General features: G+C 39.6%; 1 long non-coding RNA gene across 1 annotated transcript; it reads right to left on the bottom strand.

The window, feature by feature from the left end:
• Positions 1–447: 447 nt before the first annotated feature.
• LOC134296178 (uncharacterized) lies at positions 448–13,792 on the bottom strand. Its single transcript, XR_010002758.1, has 2 exons — positions 10,667–13,792; positions 448–1,531 (listed from the first exon to the last, which is right to left on the bottom strand). It is a non-coding gene; the product is annotated as an uncharacterized LOC134296178 (long non-coding RNA).
• Between the last annotated feature and the right edge of the window lie 2,372 nt (positions 13,793–16,164).

Raw genomic sequence — 16,164 nt, 5'->3', positions numbered from 1 at the left:
GAAGTGCTGTCCCTTTCTGCTGAGTCCATTTGGAGTAACAGCAAAACATAAAAAGAAAAGAAATAAAATAAAATACATCTTTCTAAAAATGATCCCAGAATACCTGTGATAGGAAACTATCCCTTACATGAACCATAGAAGCAAAATAAATTGATCAGGAATTTAGTCACTACTTCAAACTAGGCAAACCACTGAAACTGGGCTACCAGCAGGACAAAGCATTTCATGAAATGGCAAGATGACAAGATGTGGCAGGTTTGGGAAATGGAAAAACTGACTCATTACCTAAGCCATGCTCCAAAATGGGACAGAGGAGAGAGATGACTGGGTTGCATTTACTGCTTTCTATGGGCTTAAAAGAAATGGACTGGGGGTGCTGAATTGTTTTAGTTGAATTGTTTTAAAGGGTTTTAAAATTTATTTTATAATTGTATTTTAATAACTGAATTGTCATTGTTATTATTTCCTTTATTTATACCCCACACCTTTCTTCCTGTGGGGACTCAAGGTGGCTAACAATCTACATTTTGGTCATAGTTTTAAAAAGTGCAATACAACAATTAAAATAAATAAATAATACAATGTGGATTAGGGTAAAACAGATTAAAATATAATAAACACAATTAAAATAGCCTTTAAAACTCATAACATCCCCCCCTCCCAGGTCAATCTAGATTCCCTTGGGAAGGAGTGCCACAGTCAGGGAACAGCCACCGAAAAGGCCCTCTCCCGTGGTCCCACCAAATGTGCATAAGCAGGTGGTGGGACAGAGAGTAGGCCCTCTCCTGTTGGCTGTAGATGTCTACCAAGTTCATAGAAAAAGACACAGTCCTTCAGATAACAGACCAGTGCCTTGTAGGGCTTTGTAGATCAAAACCAGCACTTTAAATTGTGCTGTGAAACGTGTTGGCATCCAGTGAAGCAACCCATAATCAGGCATGTTGTATTCTGTGGACTACAGGCACTAATGTCCTGACAGAGTGCTCCTCTTGCTGCACAACAATGAACTATAATAGTTCTCAATTATTCTTCACTCTCCCTCCACATAATCTTCTCAAACCTTCCTGGTGTTAGTTGCTACTCCTACAGTGGCAACTTCAGCTAATCCAGTGATACGACTAGGAGGGTAAAGGAGTAAATTTAGCTCCATACCATTGGTCATAAACACAATTGAACACAAACATAATCCAATCCCCTTTCACTACAAAGAGACTCAGGACGTCATCCCATGTTGTTTGAACACATACTTTTTTAGTGTTTCCAACAGGAACAAACACCCACCATCTCACAATGCTCCTTTCATATTGTAGTTGCTGCATGGGTTCCCATCAGGTTTCCTTCTGAAGCCTATCAAATTTTGGAGACAGATAACAATAAGCCACATGTCAGTATCATTGTGTTTTCTGTGTGATGGATCACCATAGTATTCCTCCATTTGCATTTTGTTCCGATTGCTAGTGATGTGTCATCCTGGAGCATTCTGGGTTCTCTGCACTTCTGTCTTTGATTTCCTGACCTCCCATTTGTTTCTCTGGAGAAAGAAAGGTGATTTAAAAATGATTATATTTATTTCCAAACAACCTTGATTTCTTTGAGTAAATTGAACACTGTGTGTTGACAAAATCGTGTGGTGGAAAATTGAAGATGGGGGAGATGTGCTTTTGTGACAGGGTGCATTAAATCTCCTGCTTTATTTTGATACTGTTTACAGATGGATTGCACATGAAATATTATGGGATGCATATTCAATTATCTGCAATGTGATAAAGTCCTCAGTTATAGTTCAAGGGAACACGTGTACACTCTCTCTCCCACAAGCCAATCTCCTTGCACCCCTCCTGCCCCAGGGAGAGATTCATGCAATAATTATTTATAAAACAACAAATAAACGAAAAATGTAACATATATGCCCCAATGAGCACAGACCTTTGAAAATGAATGTAAAAGAAAAATGGTGAGACCATGTTTGCTGGACCTAGGTAGCAGCCCATCAACCTGAACCATTCTCTAGTGATACCACCCTACACCCTTCCATTCCAATCTTGATTTGATACATAAGGCGCATGAGCTAAACATTCAGGTTTTTCTGGAAAATGAAATGTTAAAATTGCATTAAACCTCTCAGGTGTCTAAAATAAGCGCCGGCTTAGAAATGGAGATAAGCACCAACCTCCAGAGTCGGACATGACTAGACTTAACATCAAGGGAAACCTTTACCTATATAGAAGCGAAAGAGTGCTTGGAAGGCACATTGCATTTTATTGTTTAGAGATTTGGAGGAATAGTTTGCCTTGTTTCTATCCATTGAAAGCCAAGTAGGAGCAGGTGGTGACAGAATGGAATGGGTAGAAAAGGAAGATGGAAAGAGAGTGTGAGAGGGAGAATGACAACCCACTAACCACAGAATGGTGACTAACTTTTGAGAGAGAAACCATTGAAAGCCAAGTAGGAGCAGGTGGTGACAGAATGGAATGGGTAGAAAAGGAAGATGGAAAGAGAGTGTGAGAGGGAGAATGACATTCACTTCTTCCCTCACTCTCCCCATAGCTGCTCCTTGCTGCTTCTCCTGCTTTCAGAGATTGGGGGCTGCTCTTTCCCTCCATGTTGTAGGGACTGGTATCTTATTTGTACACATTGTTGCATTTGCATCTCATTTTCTTGAAAACTCACAATGGATTGGCAGCTGATGACTCACAGAGTGGCACCAATCCAGGAACCACAGCTTTGAATATTACTGCTCTCTCACTTCATGACCAGTTTTCTTTGGGCAGCCCCCTAACTCTCTCTCAAACATTTTGCTGTGGGTTCACCCCCTTGAATATGGTAATAGCAGTCACAGTTCTCCAGGCCTTAACCTTTTGGATAATCCAACAAGCATGAGCTACCTAGAAAAAAGAGGTGTCAGCTATTTGGAGAGAACTCAAGGCTGGCAGAAGACAAACAAGCAAACAAACAAACATCTTTCTTTAAAGAAAGTTCCAATAAGTGGGAAGCCAAACATTCCCAGGAAAACTGAGGGGGTTGATAGCCCCAGGATACTGACTGACAATTGAAGGGAGAACAAAAACCCCATGAGAAAAGACAATGGAAGATCTGGAAAGCTGAACTATAAAATAAAACTATAAACCTGAATTATAACATCAGGCCCTCCAACATTTCACAGATGAAAACCGGGACCCTTGTGTTCAGGCAACAACAGAGTTTGGCCAAGATGGAAAAAGTTATTAATGAAGACAAATGAATGAGTTAGGAGAAATTGTATCAGTTTACTTTTGCTAGAACCTTCTGGGAAAAATAAGATTTCTCCCACACCTGTCCTCGCCTTTCCCCACTGAAAACTACTTCTGTATTTTAAACTCAGTTTTCATCAATTAAAGTAAAATATAGATAAGAGGGGAAAGTGGGATAAACAGAAAGAAGCTGAGACATTTTAAAAGCACCCAAAAAGCAGGGCAGAAGTTTAATCAGGATTGTCCCCACCAATTTGGGATAGTTGGGGAACCTGCAACATTTTGTTTTCGATCCTATATGTTGGTTATACTGAGATGATGATGATGATGATGATGATGATTATTATTATTATTATTATTCCCCGATTTATCTCCCCACAAGGGACATAAAAGCATTAGTATACAATATATAAATATACAAACATTAAAACAGAATTAACCACAAACAGCACTAAAAAAAAATCACAATTAAATCCATCACAACATATTAAAAGTTTAAAATTACAGCACCCCCTGACTAGATCTTAAACACTTTCTGCTTTAAAAGTCTGTCTGAATAAAAAGCCTGTCACCGCAAGGACAGCAGAGAGGGGGCCATTCTGGCTTCCCTGGGAAGAAGCGAGTTCCAGAGTCGAGGGGTGGCCATCGAGAAGGAAGACCGCTCTCTCGTTCCCACCAGCCAAGCTTGAGATGGAGGTGGGACCAAGAGAAGGGCTTCTCCTGAAATTCTCAGGGCCTGAACAGATTTGTACAAGGAGATGTGGTCAGCCAAATAGCCTGGACCTGAACCACCTAGGGCTTTAAAAGTCATAACCAGCACTTTGAATTTTGCCCAGAAACAGACTGGTAGCCAGTGGAGCTGCTGCAACAAGGCGGTTGTCTGTTCCCTTTATCCAGCCCCAGTGAGCAAACTGGCTGTAGCTCTTTGGACCAGCTAAAGTTTCTAAGCACTTTTTGGAGACAGCCCCACATAGAACATGTTACGGTAATCCAGATGGGATGTAACTAAGGCATGTACCACCGTGGCTAAATCTGACTTCCCAAGGAACGAGCACAGTTTGTGCACAAGTTTTATTTGTGCAACGGCCCCCCTGGCCACTGAAGATACCTGGGCTCCAGGTTCTACACTGAGTCCGAGAAGACCCCCAAACTGTGGATCTGTGTCTTCAGGTGGAGTGTAACCCCATCCAGCACAGCTGGATCCCTTTTCCCTAATCTGACTTCTGACTGACCAGGAGTACCTCTATCTTGCCTGGATTAAGTTTCAATTTGTTTGCCCTCATCCACTCCATTAGTGATGACAGGTACTGATTCACGGTCAGGACAGCTTCCTTGGCATTGGGCAGAAAGGAATTGTAGGGTTGGGTTTCATCTGCATATAGGTGGCATCGTACTCCAAAACTCCAAATGACCTCTCCCAGTGGTTTCAAATACATCTCATAGTTTTAACACTTTTGATTTGTAAGTAGGGTTTAGCACTGATTTATTTTGTTTGTTATCATGAAGTTGATCATGTTAAGTAGCAGAGAGGACTGTGCAAATTATATTCTCCCACATGTCATAGTCCGATGGGGGAAAGAGCATGTACACACAGGTAACAATATCCTTACTAAACGAATAGCCCTGTGTCATCACTGTCATATTTCTGAAGAGTGTTCTCTGAACACATCCACATAGCCAAAGGAGGCCCTCTAGAGGCCTATATGTCAAGTGAAAAACATAAAGTGAGCTAAAGCCTTGGGCACGTGGCAGAATTTTATTTTTCAAAATAGAACAAAATTTACAGTAAGATAAAAAATGTTATGTTTGTATAACTCCACTTTTGCCTACTTTTTATTTTATTGTGGGAGCCCTGGTTCTAGTCCACCATTTGCAGTTTTGCACCCTATGGTCCATGGTGAATCTGGCAATGGAAAATTTCTGTGGTGCTCCCCACTTCTTAATATTCTAACTGCAGTCTTTTTTCATTCCCGTTTGTCCTCCATTAGACCACTGTTTGGCTTTGAACAAATAATTACTAAGTAAAGCTACTTTTGTATGTTTTGCCCAGAAAACTAAAACTGCTCTCTTTCTTTGCTAAAAGCCGTGTTGGCCGGTTGTTCAGTTTCTGCCTTACAAATTAATTTACTTGAGAGATCCATTATCACCTCTCACATTTTCCAATGGTCTTTTGATTAGCAGCGCAGAGAAACTGAGCAGGGTCGGCCTTGGTCAGTACTAGGATGGGAGACTGCCAATAAAAAACGGGTATTATGGACTATATTTTATAGGAAGGAACCAACTCAAAGTATTCCTCTCCAAAGAACCCTATGAAATGTATGAGGTCACCATAAATCAACAGGCAACTTGGAGCTTCACACACACACACAAACACAAATGGAGATGGAGAGGGAGGGAGAGAGAGAGAGAGAGAAACACCAAAATACTCCTGACATTTGTGTTGAGTTGTACTACTTATCTAAATCACTAGGTGTCATTTTCCTCAAACATGTGAAATGCGGGACAGAAACAAAACAAGGTTTCAGTAAATGCAGTTAAATAGAATTATCCTGTCAGTTTCCATTTTCCCCCTTCAGTAATTCATCCTATGGAGCTTACTTTCACAAACACTGTATGGCCAAGACCCTGTTCACTGGTGACATTGCATAAAATTACAGAAGCACAGCTGCAATCATATTAGCAAGACAAGATATATGAGGGGGGTGGGAGGGAGAGGGAAAGGGAAATGTAAAATAGGAGGAGAAGCTATTGAGCTCCACTACAGGTAAACAGATGTTTTAAGGTGAAACTTGAATGTAAACAGAGAGGGAGAGAGGGAATTTTTTATGACATGGAAGCCCATCAATACAGAAGATAAGGAGAAAGAAAAGAAGGGTTGAAAAGTGCAGTAGTCTTTAAACCAGACAGTATTATTGCTGCCTATTTAGAGTGAGAACCTCTACAAGAAATGTGGGGAAACATCTGGAAGAGAACAGGAAATGTCATAGGGGGCTGACATGGCAGCTTGCAAATACATCAGTTTGTGACAAGATGTACCAGCTTGTCTCTTGAAAGCACAAATAAGCATCCCTACTTGTGAGTAAACTGTAGACAGGCATGATATTTTATGAAGTAGCGTTGGTGACATACTGGCTTCCTTAAAACAAAATCCAGAAATAGATTCCTCACCTGAGATGCCAGATGAATTAAAATGCTATGTGTATTTTCCTGAAGCAAAGTAACTAATAACCTTATATTTTGGCAATACTCAGGCCAGATGCATACCATAGAATCTCACTGAAGAACCTTGAGAGGTCCACAAAGCCTTCCAGGAGTGGGAATATTTTTTTGAAGTAAAAGTGAAATCATAGATATTGAATTCTTGGATTGTACTTGTATCTAACTAAAGTGAACCCATGAAATCTATGCAAACTTGGTAAATCAACATTTATGTAAATTCTATTGATTCCATAGGTCCGCTTTATTTATGATTAACCATTAGATATATCCTCTTGCTTATTTTTGGCTTTTCAGATATCACAGTGGCCAACTCCTAAAACTTCCAATATATTATAAAATGTTCCCACTATCTCAAAACTCAGAGATTGCATTTTTACTGGACCTCAGCAGAAACTGCTGAGAATCCATCTTGTCAAAGCAATGCTAAAAATACCGTATAGAAGAGAACATTCCTAAGTCATCCAATTCCTTACCTTGTAAAATAGGAAGTTTATTTGAATGTAACAAGCTACATTTACATTTGCTTAATTAAGTTCTCATTGTCCAGCATTGTTTTGAGAAAATCTAATATTGTCCTTTATATACTGATATCTGTATATATCTTTTATATACTGATTTCTGATATCACACTGGCAACGAAGATCCGCATAGTTAAAGCAATGGTATTCCACATAGTAACCTATGGATGTGAGAGCTGGACCATAAGGAAGGCTAAGTGAAGGAAGATAGATGCTTTTGAACTTTGGTGCTGGAGGAAAATCCTGAGAGTGCCTTGGACCGCAAGAAGATCCAACCAGTCCATACTCCAGGAAATAATGCCCGTCTGCTCACTGGAGGGAAAGATATTAGAGGCAAAGATGAAGTATTTTGGCCACATCATGAGAAGACAGGAAAGATTGGAAAGGATCGTGATGCTGGGGAAAATGGAAGGAAAAAGGGCAAGATGGACGGTATCCTTGAAGTGACTGGCTTGACCTTGAGGGAACCGGGGTGGGTGACAGCTGACAGGAAACTCTGGCGTGGACTGGTCCATGAGGTCATGAAGAGTTGGAAATGACTGAGTGAATGAAGATGAAGAAGATACTGATATCATATTATGCAAATATCTCCCATTCTACTGTCAGACAATCAATATATAGGGGAAAAAGTGGCCACTGAACAGGTGTCACAGTGGAGGCCATAAATACAACAAAGTCCTTTTTACTTCATCCTGCCAAGGAGGAACCAATCTAAGTGATGAACCAAAGTGAAATCTGGAAGAGGCAGTTATGTGGCTCAGCACAAATGAGACAGTGTTCACCTGAGCAGTTCTTGACAAAATCAATTTATTTACTGATAGGCACACTACAGTTTGTTATATTGGAGCAAGAAATTAGCACTTTCTGACACACTGATAGCTAAAGATATTCTTCCACACCTGAGATCTATATACTACCAATGCTTGATAAGAATACTACAGCTTGACATTCACCACTGATGTGAGTTACCTAGCTCCATCACTGTCCCTTGTGCTATTCCACATTTTTTATTAATGATTTGGATGACAGAATTTGCAAATGACACCAAATTGGGAAGGATAGCTAATACTCCAGAAGACTGGATCAGAATTCAAAATGACCTTAACAGATTAGAGAGCTGGGCCAAAGCTAACAAAATAGATTTCAACAGGGAGAAATGTACAGTCCTACACTTAGGCAATACTAATGAAATGCATGGATATAGGAAGGTGCCATCTGGCTTGAAAACAGTGCAAGTGAAAGGGATCTAGGAGTTTTAGTAAACCTCAAGCTGAAAATGACTCAACAGTGTGATGCAGAAGCTAAAAATGTGAAGTGATTCTAGGCTGCCTCAAGATCTAGGCTGCCTCAAGCATCAAGATCGAGGGAATTCATAGTCCCACTCTTTGGTCAGATCTCACTTGGAATACTGGGCACCACAATTTAAGAAGGTTATTGACATGTTAAACATGTCCAGAGAAGGGCAACCAAAATGACGAAAGGTCTCGAAACCAAGTCCTATAAGGAATGATTTAAAGAGCTGGGTATGTTTAGCTTGAAGAAAAGAAGACTGAGAAAGGACATCATAGCCATGTTTAAATATTTGAAAGGATGTCACATTGAGATGGCCCAAGCTTGTTTTCTGCTTATCCAGAGACTAGGGACACATAACAAAGGTCCAGATAAAGGAGCCCATTTGGTGAGGTAGTAGGACACAAAGTAAATGATTCAGATTGCAGGAAAAGAAATGCCACCTCAACATTAGGAAGAACTTCTTAAGAGCTGTTTGGCAGTGGAACATGCTGCCTTAAAGCATGGTGGAGTTTCCTTCTCTGGAGGCTTTTAAGCAGAGGCCGAATGGCTCTCTATTGGGGATGCTTTGATTGTGTGTTCCTGCATGGTGGAATAGGATTGGGCTGGATGGCTCTTGTGGTCTCTTCCAACTCTATGCTTCTGTGAAGCTCTAACCTCTTGCATGGAGTGAATTAGTTAAAAGAGTATCGATGGCTTCTGATGGTGAGTTGCTAATAGCATCTAGAAAGCCTCTTTGAATGCAAAATCAAACAAATAAATGTTAAGTGGAATGTGACCAGCTAAGAAGATGATGGATCAAACCATGGTTTTGCAGAGGTATTCCTGGGTGGTAAAAGACAACTGCTTTTTATAGCATGTGTTTTGCTTGTGTTAATAAGATATAATAAATTCCTTATGTTAATGAGGTAAGTTAAATTTAGTGATTAGCCATTTGAAAGATAAACATGTGTTAATTTGCTGGTCTGATTACTGAGACACATATATCTGAGGAAATCTCATTGTGGGAGAGTAAATGAGTTAATCACAGGGAAGGGACATTATCCTTAACATCTAGTTTGGTCCAACCCTTTGCAACTGTGAGGGAATTCTTCAGGTGCAGAGGGAAGGTATCCTGTGTGCTTTGGGGAAAATAACAGAAATGTTCACATCTTCGCATAATGAGATCCTAAAATATTCATTTGGAGATAAGACCGAGTCTATGCGTCATCCATGGGTCAATATCAACCTGTAGCTAAAAATGCTAAGGATCTCACTTTAAGAGAAAAGTGGTATATAAATTCATTCATTCATTCATTCATTCATTCAATCAATCATGCATTCAGAGACAGTCATAGAATCATAGAGTGGGAAGAGACTTCGTGGGGCATCCAGTCCAACCCCCTGCCAAGAAGCAGGAAAATCGTATTCTGTGTCTCTTTCATGCAATGGGAAGAAAGATCTGTTTACAAAATTCAAGTTCTGCTAGGTTCCTAATGCCAAATTGCATCATGATGCTGTCATGAAGTAAAACAGTCTGGGGACAGTGGTCCTTTCTTCTATTGCAGAATTTATTCTTGAGACCCTTCCTCCAAAACAGAAAAGTACAGGTTGAGAATCCTTTATTCAGAATTCCAAAATCCAAAATATTCCCAAATCATCCACATGAGTCAGAGACACCTTTGCTTTCTGATAGTTCAATGTACACAATTACATTTCACACATGAAATGATTTAAAATATTGTATATAAAATTAACTTCTGGCTGTATGTATAAGGTGTAGATGAAACATAAATGAATGGCTTTTAATTTTATGTGTATTGTTTAGCATTTAATTAATGTTTTATTGTCTTACTATGGTGCATTTATATTACTGAATGCAGTACTGTTTTTATATGTTTAATAATTTATTTATGTATTTTGATGGCATTGAATATTTGCATTTTTATGTTGTTCGCTGCCCTGAGTCCCCATGGGGAGATGGGGCAGGATATAAATTAAGTTTTATTATTAAATTATTATTAGTATATTAAAGTCATGATTGGGCATGGGTTCCATTTTCAAGATATCTAATTAGATACGTAAATTTAAATACAAGTATTGCCATTTAAAAAAAAAACAAAGTCCAAAACATTTCTGGTCCCAAACATTTAGGATAAGAGACACTCAATCTGTATGAAGATAGATGGATTAATGGTCTGCCTCAGCATAAGCCACATCCTTGAATTGGCTCCTGAAAACTGAGAAAGCATTTGTGCTAATGAAAGTATGTGAGCAATTTTACAGGAGGCTTCCTTTACAAACATCCTTGACTGTGATTAGCAATCAGCTTTCTGTAGCAGACAAGGATTCATCTAGTTATGTTTCCCTCCCTTCTCCTATCTAAAAGGTTTGACACAGGCTATTTTAAAAATATGGATTGGCACTTACCTCTGTCAACGAATCTAGTATGTTTTTTAAAAAAAACACTGCATTTTTCATTTGGGGATGTCAACAAGATCTTTGTCAAAGCCAAAACTTCAATGAGATCTCGTGTGATTTTTTTAAAAGAAATCTGTTTGACCTCTAAGCCATAGGGGATTATATGGTCTTCCCTTTGCCTGAAATGACTTCACAGCTGTTCTGTTTTGCTCTGCTGCAATCTTAATTTATTTACCAAGTCCATTAAAGGGCTACTTATTTATTGTTTCCTTGACTTAACTGAGTGAAAAAGGAGAGAAGAAGAATCTGATGGTTGTAAGAAAAGCCAAACATTCCCATAATGATGATGTTTTGCTTTAAAATCCAAATCAACAAACAGAATGTAAACAGTGGTATAGCAAACCTTAGCCTATTACTGCAGCTTGTTGGACTTGTAGGTCACTAAAGCAATTGCAGAGAAATAGCAGTGGGATATCACCCCTAGCAATAGCAGATTAGCTGTAAAGGCCAAGCTCACAAGAAAAGTCCTGCTATATGGGATCTGTATGCTACTAAGTGAGAGAGAGATTATTCTGTTGAGGTCTAAGCATCTGGGATTGGACGGACTGGACATGACCTAATACACAAAATTTAAATTATAGTGGCAGCAGTGTGTTCCCTGTTATTCAAAGACATGGGCTGCATCTGCATTGTAGAATGTAGTTTGATACTACTTTGATTTAGTGTTATGATATCATGGCAGTTTTGCAAGATCTTTAGTCCTCTCTGCAAAAAGGTGCTGGTGCCTCACTAAACTACAAATCCCAGGTTTCCATATCATTGAGCCATTGTAGTTAAGTTTTTTATTGTGTCAGAAGTGACTTGAGAACTACAGAGATGTTGCCCAGGGGATGCCCAGATATGATAGCTGGGAGGCTTCTCTCATGTCCCCACAAGCTAGAGCTGACAGACAGGAGCTCACCTGGTCTTGTAGATTCAAACTATCAACCTTCAGGTCAGCAAGCCAACCTTCAGGTCAGCAGTTCAGCCAACACAAGGGTTGCGCCACCGCAGCTCTTAAGTAGTTAAGTAGTGTCAACTGCATTAATTCTACAGTTTAGATGTACCCAGGGTTTCGGCACTGGGCTCTGGGTGTTTGGCAAAGAAGGCTAAACACCTTGTAAAACTACCACTCCCAGAAGTCTCTAGCATTGGGACATGGGAATGAAAGTTGTGTAAAATGTACTAAAGCTATAGTGTAGATGCATCTCTCTTTTCCACCTTAGAAAACTTCAATGTGTGGCATTACCTTCCATAAGTCACATTCCTGTACAAAGACGACTGGTGGAGATATTGTGAGTGGAAAGGCAAGGTGATCATGTTTGCAAATTCACTGAACCACTATGAAATAGGCTTCTTATCTGTGGCAAGGTGGTTTTTTAAAAAGTGTTAATGGATATCTCTCCATCCACCCCACCACTCCCTGAAAAGAAAACCTAATTACTGTAGGGTAAAGTTATTTACATTGGTTATATAAGGGAGGAAAGAGAGGAAAGAGAAAGAAGAGCAGCAGAGAAAAGACAGAAAATGAGGTAAAAGAAATTGAGAAGGTAGCAGCCTCACCTGCTATATCCCTGTATTTGGCTCTAATCTAATCCAGAATTTCTCAGAATATATGTTGAGGGAGGGTCACTTGCACCATACTATGTGCTCATTGGGTACAGCTGTTTCACTTCTGGAAGTCAGAATCCGGCATTAGTCCTGGGACAACTGTTCTGAGTTGTTGCTGCTACTGTGTGTCTTCAAGTAGCTTCTGACTTGTGGTGACCCAAAGGTGAACATATCACTGAGTTTTCTTGGCCTTCCTCTGAGCCTGAGAGTGTGTGACCTACCCAAGGTCACCCAGTAGATTTCCATGGCCAAGCAGGGATTTCAGTCCTGGTCTCCAGAATATGCAACCGTTGAAAGGTTACCCATAAAGGAATTTAGTCCCCCCTCTATTATTTTTTAAAGAGAAAGAACAATTCACACCACCACTGCCTGTTTCTGTATGTGTATTTGGTGTCACACAATTTTTAAAAGCAAACCTTCAAGTTGAGGAAAATAATAATACTGTAACAACAACAACAACAACAACAACTTTATTTGTACCCCACTCCATCTCCCCGAGGGGACTCGGAGCAGCTTATAACACATTAACAGTATAAACCATAAATAATAATTAATTAAAATAAAGAAAAAAATTACAAAATTAGGTAAAAATGAGGGTTCTTTCAATTCTACACTACCTCCTCCGCTTTAACTTTAAATGCCTGTCTGGATCTTATAAGGAATAGGAATCTAGAATAAATGGGAATCTGGGTGGATATATGTCATTAATAACTGCGATCTGATATGTATTAAACAATTTAAAGCCAGTATGTAAATCCTCAATGGCATCTTCATTTAAACTATAAAACACATAATGGTGCTATGTTTATCAGGCTAAACAGACCCAGGGTTTGGGATTGTGTTTAATGGTCAGCATTGCCCTCCTTCTTTTTTCCAGCATTATTATTTGTTAGGATTAGAAACATCACTAAAACTTGAGTACCTGTTCCCCTGTTTCTTCCAGCACCATGGACAGAGATACAAAAGGAGAGGGAAATCAAAATTTTAGGACCCTTCCACATAAGCTGTATAAAATCCCACATGATCTGCTTTGAACTGGAATATACAGCAGTGTGGACTCAGATAATCCAGTTCAAAGCAGATATTGTAGGATTTTCTGCCTTGATATTCTGGGTTATATGGCTGTGTAGAAGGGCCCCTTCTACACTGCCATATAAAGTCCAGATTATCTACTTTGAACTGGATTATATGACAGTGTAGACTCAGATAATCCAGTTCAAAGTAAATAATGTGGATTGTCTGATTTGATAATCTGGATTATATGACAATGTAGAAGGGACCTTGGAGTTGTACAATCATCCTCCTGTGATGACACTGTGGGTGCATACTTTACTGTAGAATTAATGCAGTTTGACACCACTTTAACTGCCATGACTCAATACTATGGAACCCTGGGATTTGTAGTTTGGTGAGGCACCAGCAGTTTTTGAGAGAAGAGGCTAAAGACCTAATAAAACAGCAAACCCCACAACTCCATAGTCTTGGCGGTTAAAGTGTTATCAAACTTTACATTACATTAAAAAAAAAACCATTCTATTTCAGACTACCGTAATTGTTTACTACCTCCATTGGCTGGCAGGAGTCCTCTGGGGTCTCCAACAGAAGCCTTTTTCACCACTTGATGTCTGTTTTACTTTGCTGGTGGCAATTGGATTTGTGATCTGCACTCTGACAATGTGTTCTGCCACTAACCTGTGGTCCCACTCTAAGCAGTGCTGGGTTTACCATTGTGCTTAGGTGTGCTTAAGCACAAAGACCCATTGGCCGGGGGGGGGGGGGGGCATCTTCCAGCCAATCTTTTTATAGTGGATTTGCTAATGTGGTGCAATTCTAAATTTGAAGGCATTCTGTTTAGGAGCAATTCCATACATAGTGATAGAGTTGACTGTCTATGGGAATGTGCCACAAAGCAGGCAGTATAGGTCTACCGGACCTACCTCTTTCGGGGCCCAAGGAAGGAAAGTGCCTCATAACTGAACAGTACAGGGCCTCATTTGTCCTTAATCCGGCACTTTTTTTGTGTGTGTCAGGAGTGACTTGAGAAACTGCAAGTCGCTTCTGGTGTGAGAGAATTGGTCGTCTAAAAGGACATTGCCCAAGGGATGCCCAGATGTTTCAATATTTTACCATCCTTGTGGGAGACTTCTCTTATGTCCCCGCATGAAGCTGGAGCTGATAGAGGGAGCTCATCCGCACTCTCCCTGGGTGGGATTCGAACCAGCAACCTTCAGGTCAGCAAACCAACTCAACCTTCAAGTTAGCAGTCCTGCCAGCACAAGGGTTTAACCCATTGTACCACCGGGGGCTCTGGCACTGACTCTAAGGCATGTAAGTAGAATCAGGTTGCCATTTAACTGGTCACAGCACATTTACACAATATTTTGCTCTGTGACAAAAGAAACTGTCACAGAAAGGTTGAGATCATCCATCCCACTCAAAACCAAAACAACTGGTTTCCATTCACTGGGAATGCATTTAGAAATAATGTAAGAATGTTGAATGCCTGTTAGTATACAAGCGGGCATCTGCCAGTGATAGCAAATTGCTTGAATAAATTGCCCTTTTGCCTTCAGACTCCTACTGAGAATGCATTAATTTTTGTCAACCAGCAGCCTGGAAATCTCATTTTAATAACTCTCAAAGTGACTTATTCCACAAATAAGTCTTTTCTACTGGTCTCATTCAGTATCTCTTCCATAACAATACCGAAGACAGGCTTACTAAGTTAAAAAAAAAAACCAACTGTATCCATCTGTGCATCCAATATATTTTGTTTCTTATTTTCTTTTTTTTTAAACAAGAAAGTAATGAGAACCTTTTAGAAGCCTGATAATCCCAGGCAAAAGAAATCTCTGTCAGGTGCAGATAGTGTGTACTTCAAAATGCCATTCTTCCTTTTTGACAATTAAAATCTGCTAGTGCAAAACATTCCCAAAATGTTCTACTAACTGAAATGTGCTAGGACTTTGAAGTTTCCTCTGATTTAGGTGAAACGAATTGATTCAATTAAAAAAAATATGTTTGTTGTTGTTTAATATGCTGTGTTAAAAGCTGTTCATGTTCAATCTCAAAAACACTAGAGACTTCCAGAGGTTAAGGGCCACTTACTTCCAACTCTGTCGTTTTGTGTAGAAGATAGAGGTTGCCAATTGCTTCTACCTGTACTGCGGAAAGGCATTTTCAGTTGCATGGCAGCTTCAGTTGTATTGATGCCATACATGTCTTCCATTGAACAGACAAGTCCAGTTGGCAGACAGTTTTCACTGTCTGAGAGCTCCAATACATTGGTGAAGAGGAACAATGCTACAGCACAGGGATCCATGTTTTCTTTTCTTTTTTTAAAAAAACAATGTGTTTAATATAAATCTCATAATATGAATCTGCTGTTGACATATTTATATTAACTCACATTATATTACCTTTTTCCTTCCCTAAACACCTTTCTCTACTAAGTGTATCCCCCTTCCCTCCTTAAAGCTAATACATAAAAGGAAAAAAATGATTTCTGCCTACCCTCCCAAAGTCCTTTAAGCCAATAAAATAGACATCTTTGAAATCATTTTATTAATTACACAGTAAACAAATTTATGAGTAAACAGTAAACAAGTCATACGCTATCCATATAAACACATCATATACAATAAATCAGTAATAATGTTCTTCCCATGCCTTCAGCTTAGTCTTCTTGATTCTCATCATCTTCATTGTCTACTCATATTATTCTTAGACCCAGATACCTGAAGGAACATTGATATAAAATGAGCACATACAGTGCTCCCTCATGTATCACGGGGGTTAGGTTCCAGGACCACCCGCAATAAGTGAAAATCTGCAAAGTACGGATGCTATATTTATTT

The sequence above is a fragment of the Anolis carolinensis genome, chromosome 2 (genome assembly GCF_035594765.1).
Source record: "Anolis carolinensis isolate JA03-04 chromosome 2, rAnoCar3.1.pri, whole genome shotgun sequence".
Classification (NCBI taxonomy): Eukaryota; Metazoa; Chordata; class Lepidosauria; order Squamata; family Dactyloidae; genus Anolis; species Anolis carolinensis.
The sequence above is the reverse complement of the archived record's forward strand: the minus strand, read 5'-3'. Positions and strand labels throughout refer to the sequence as shown.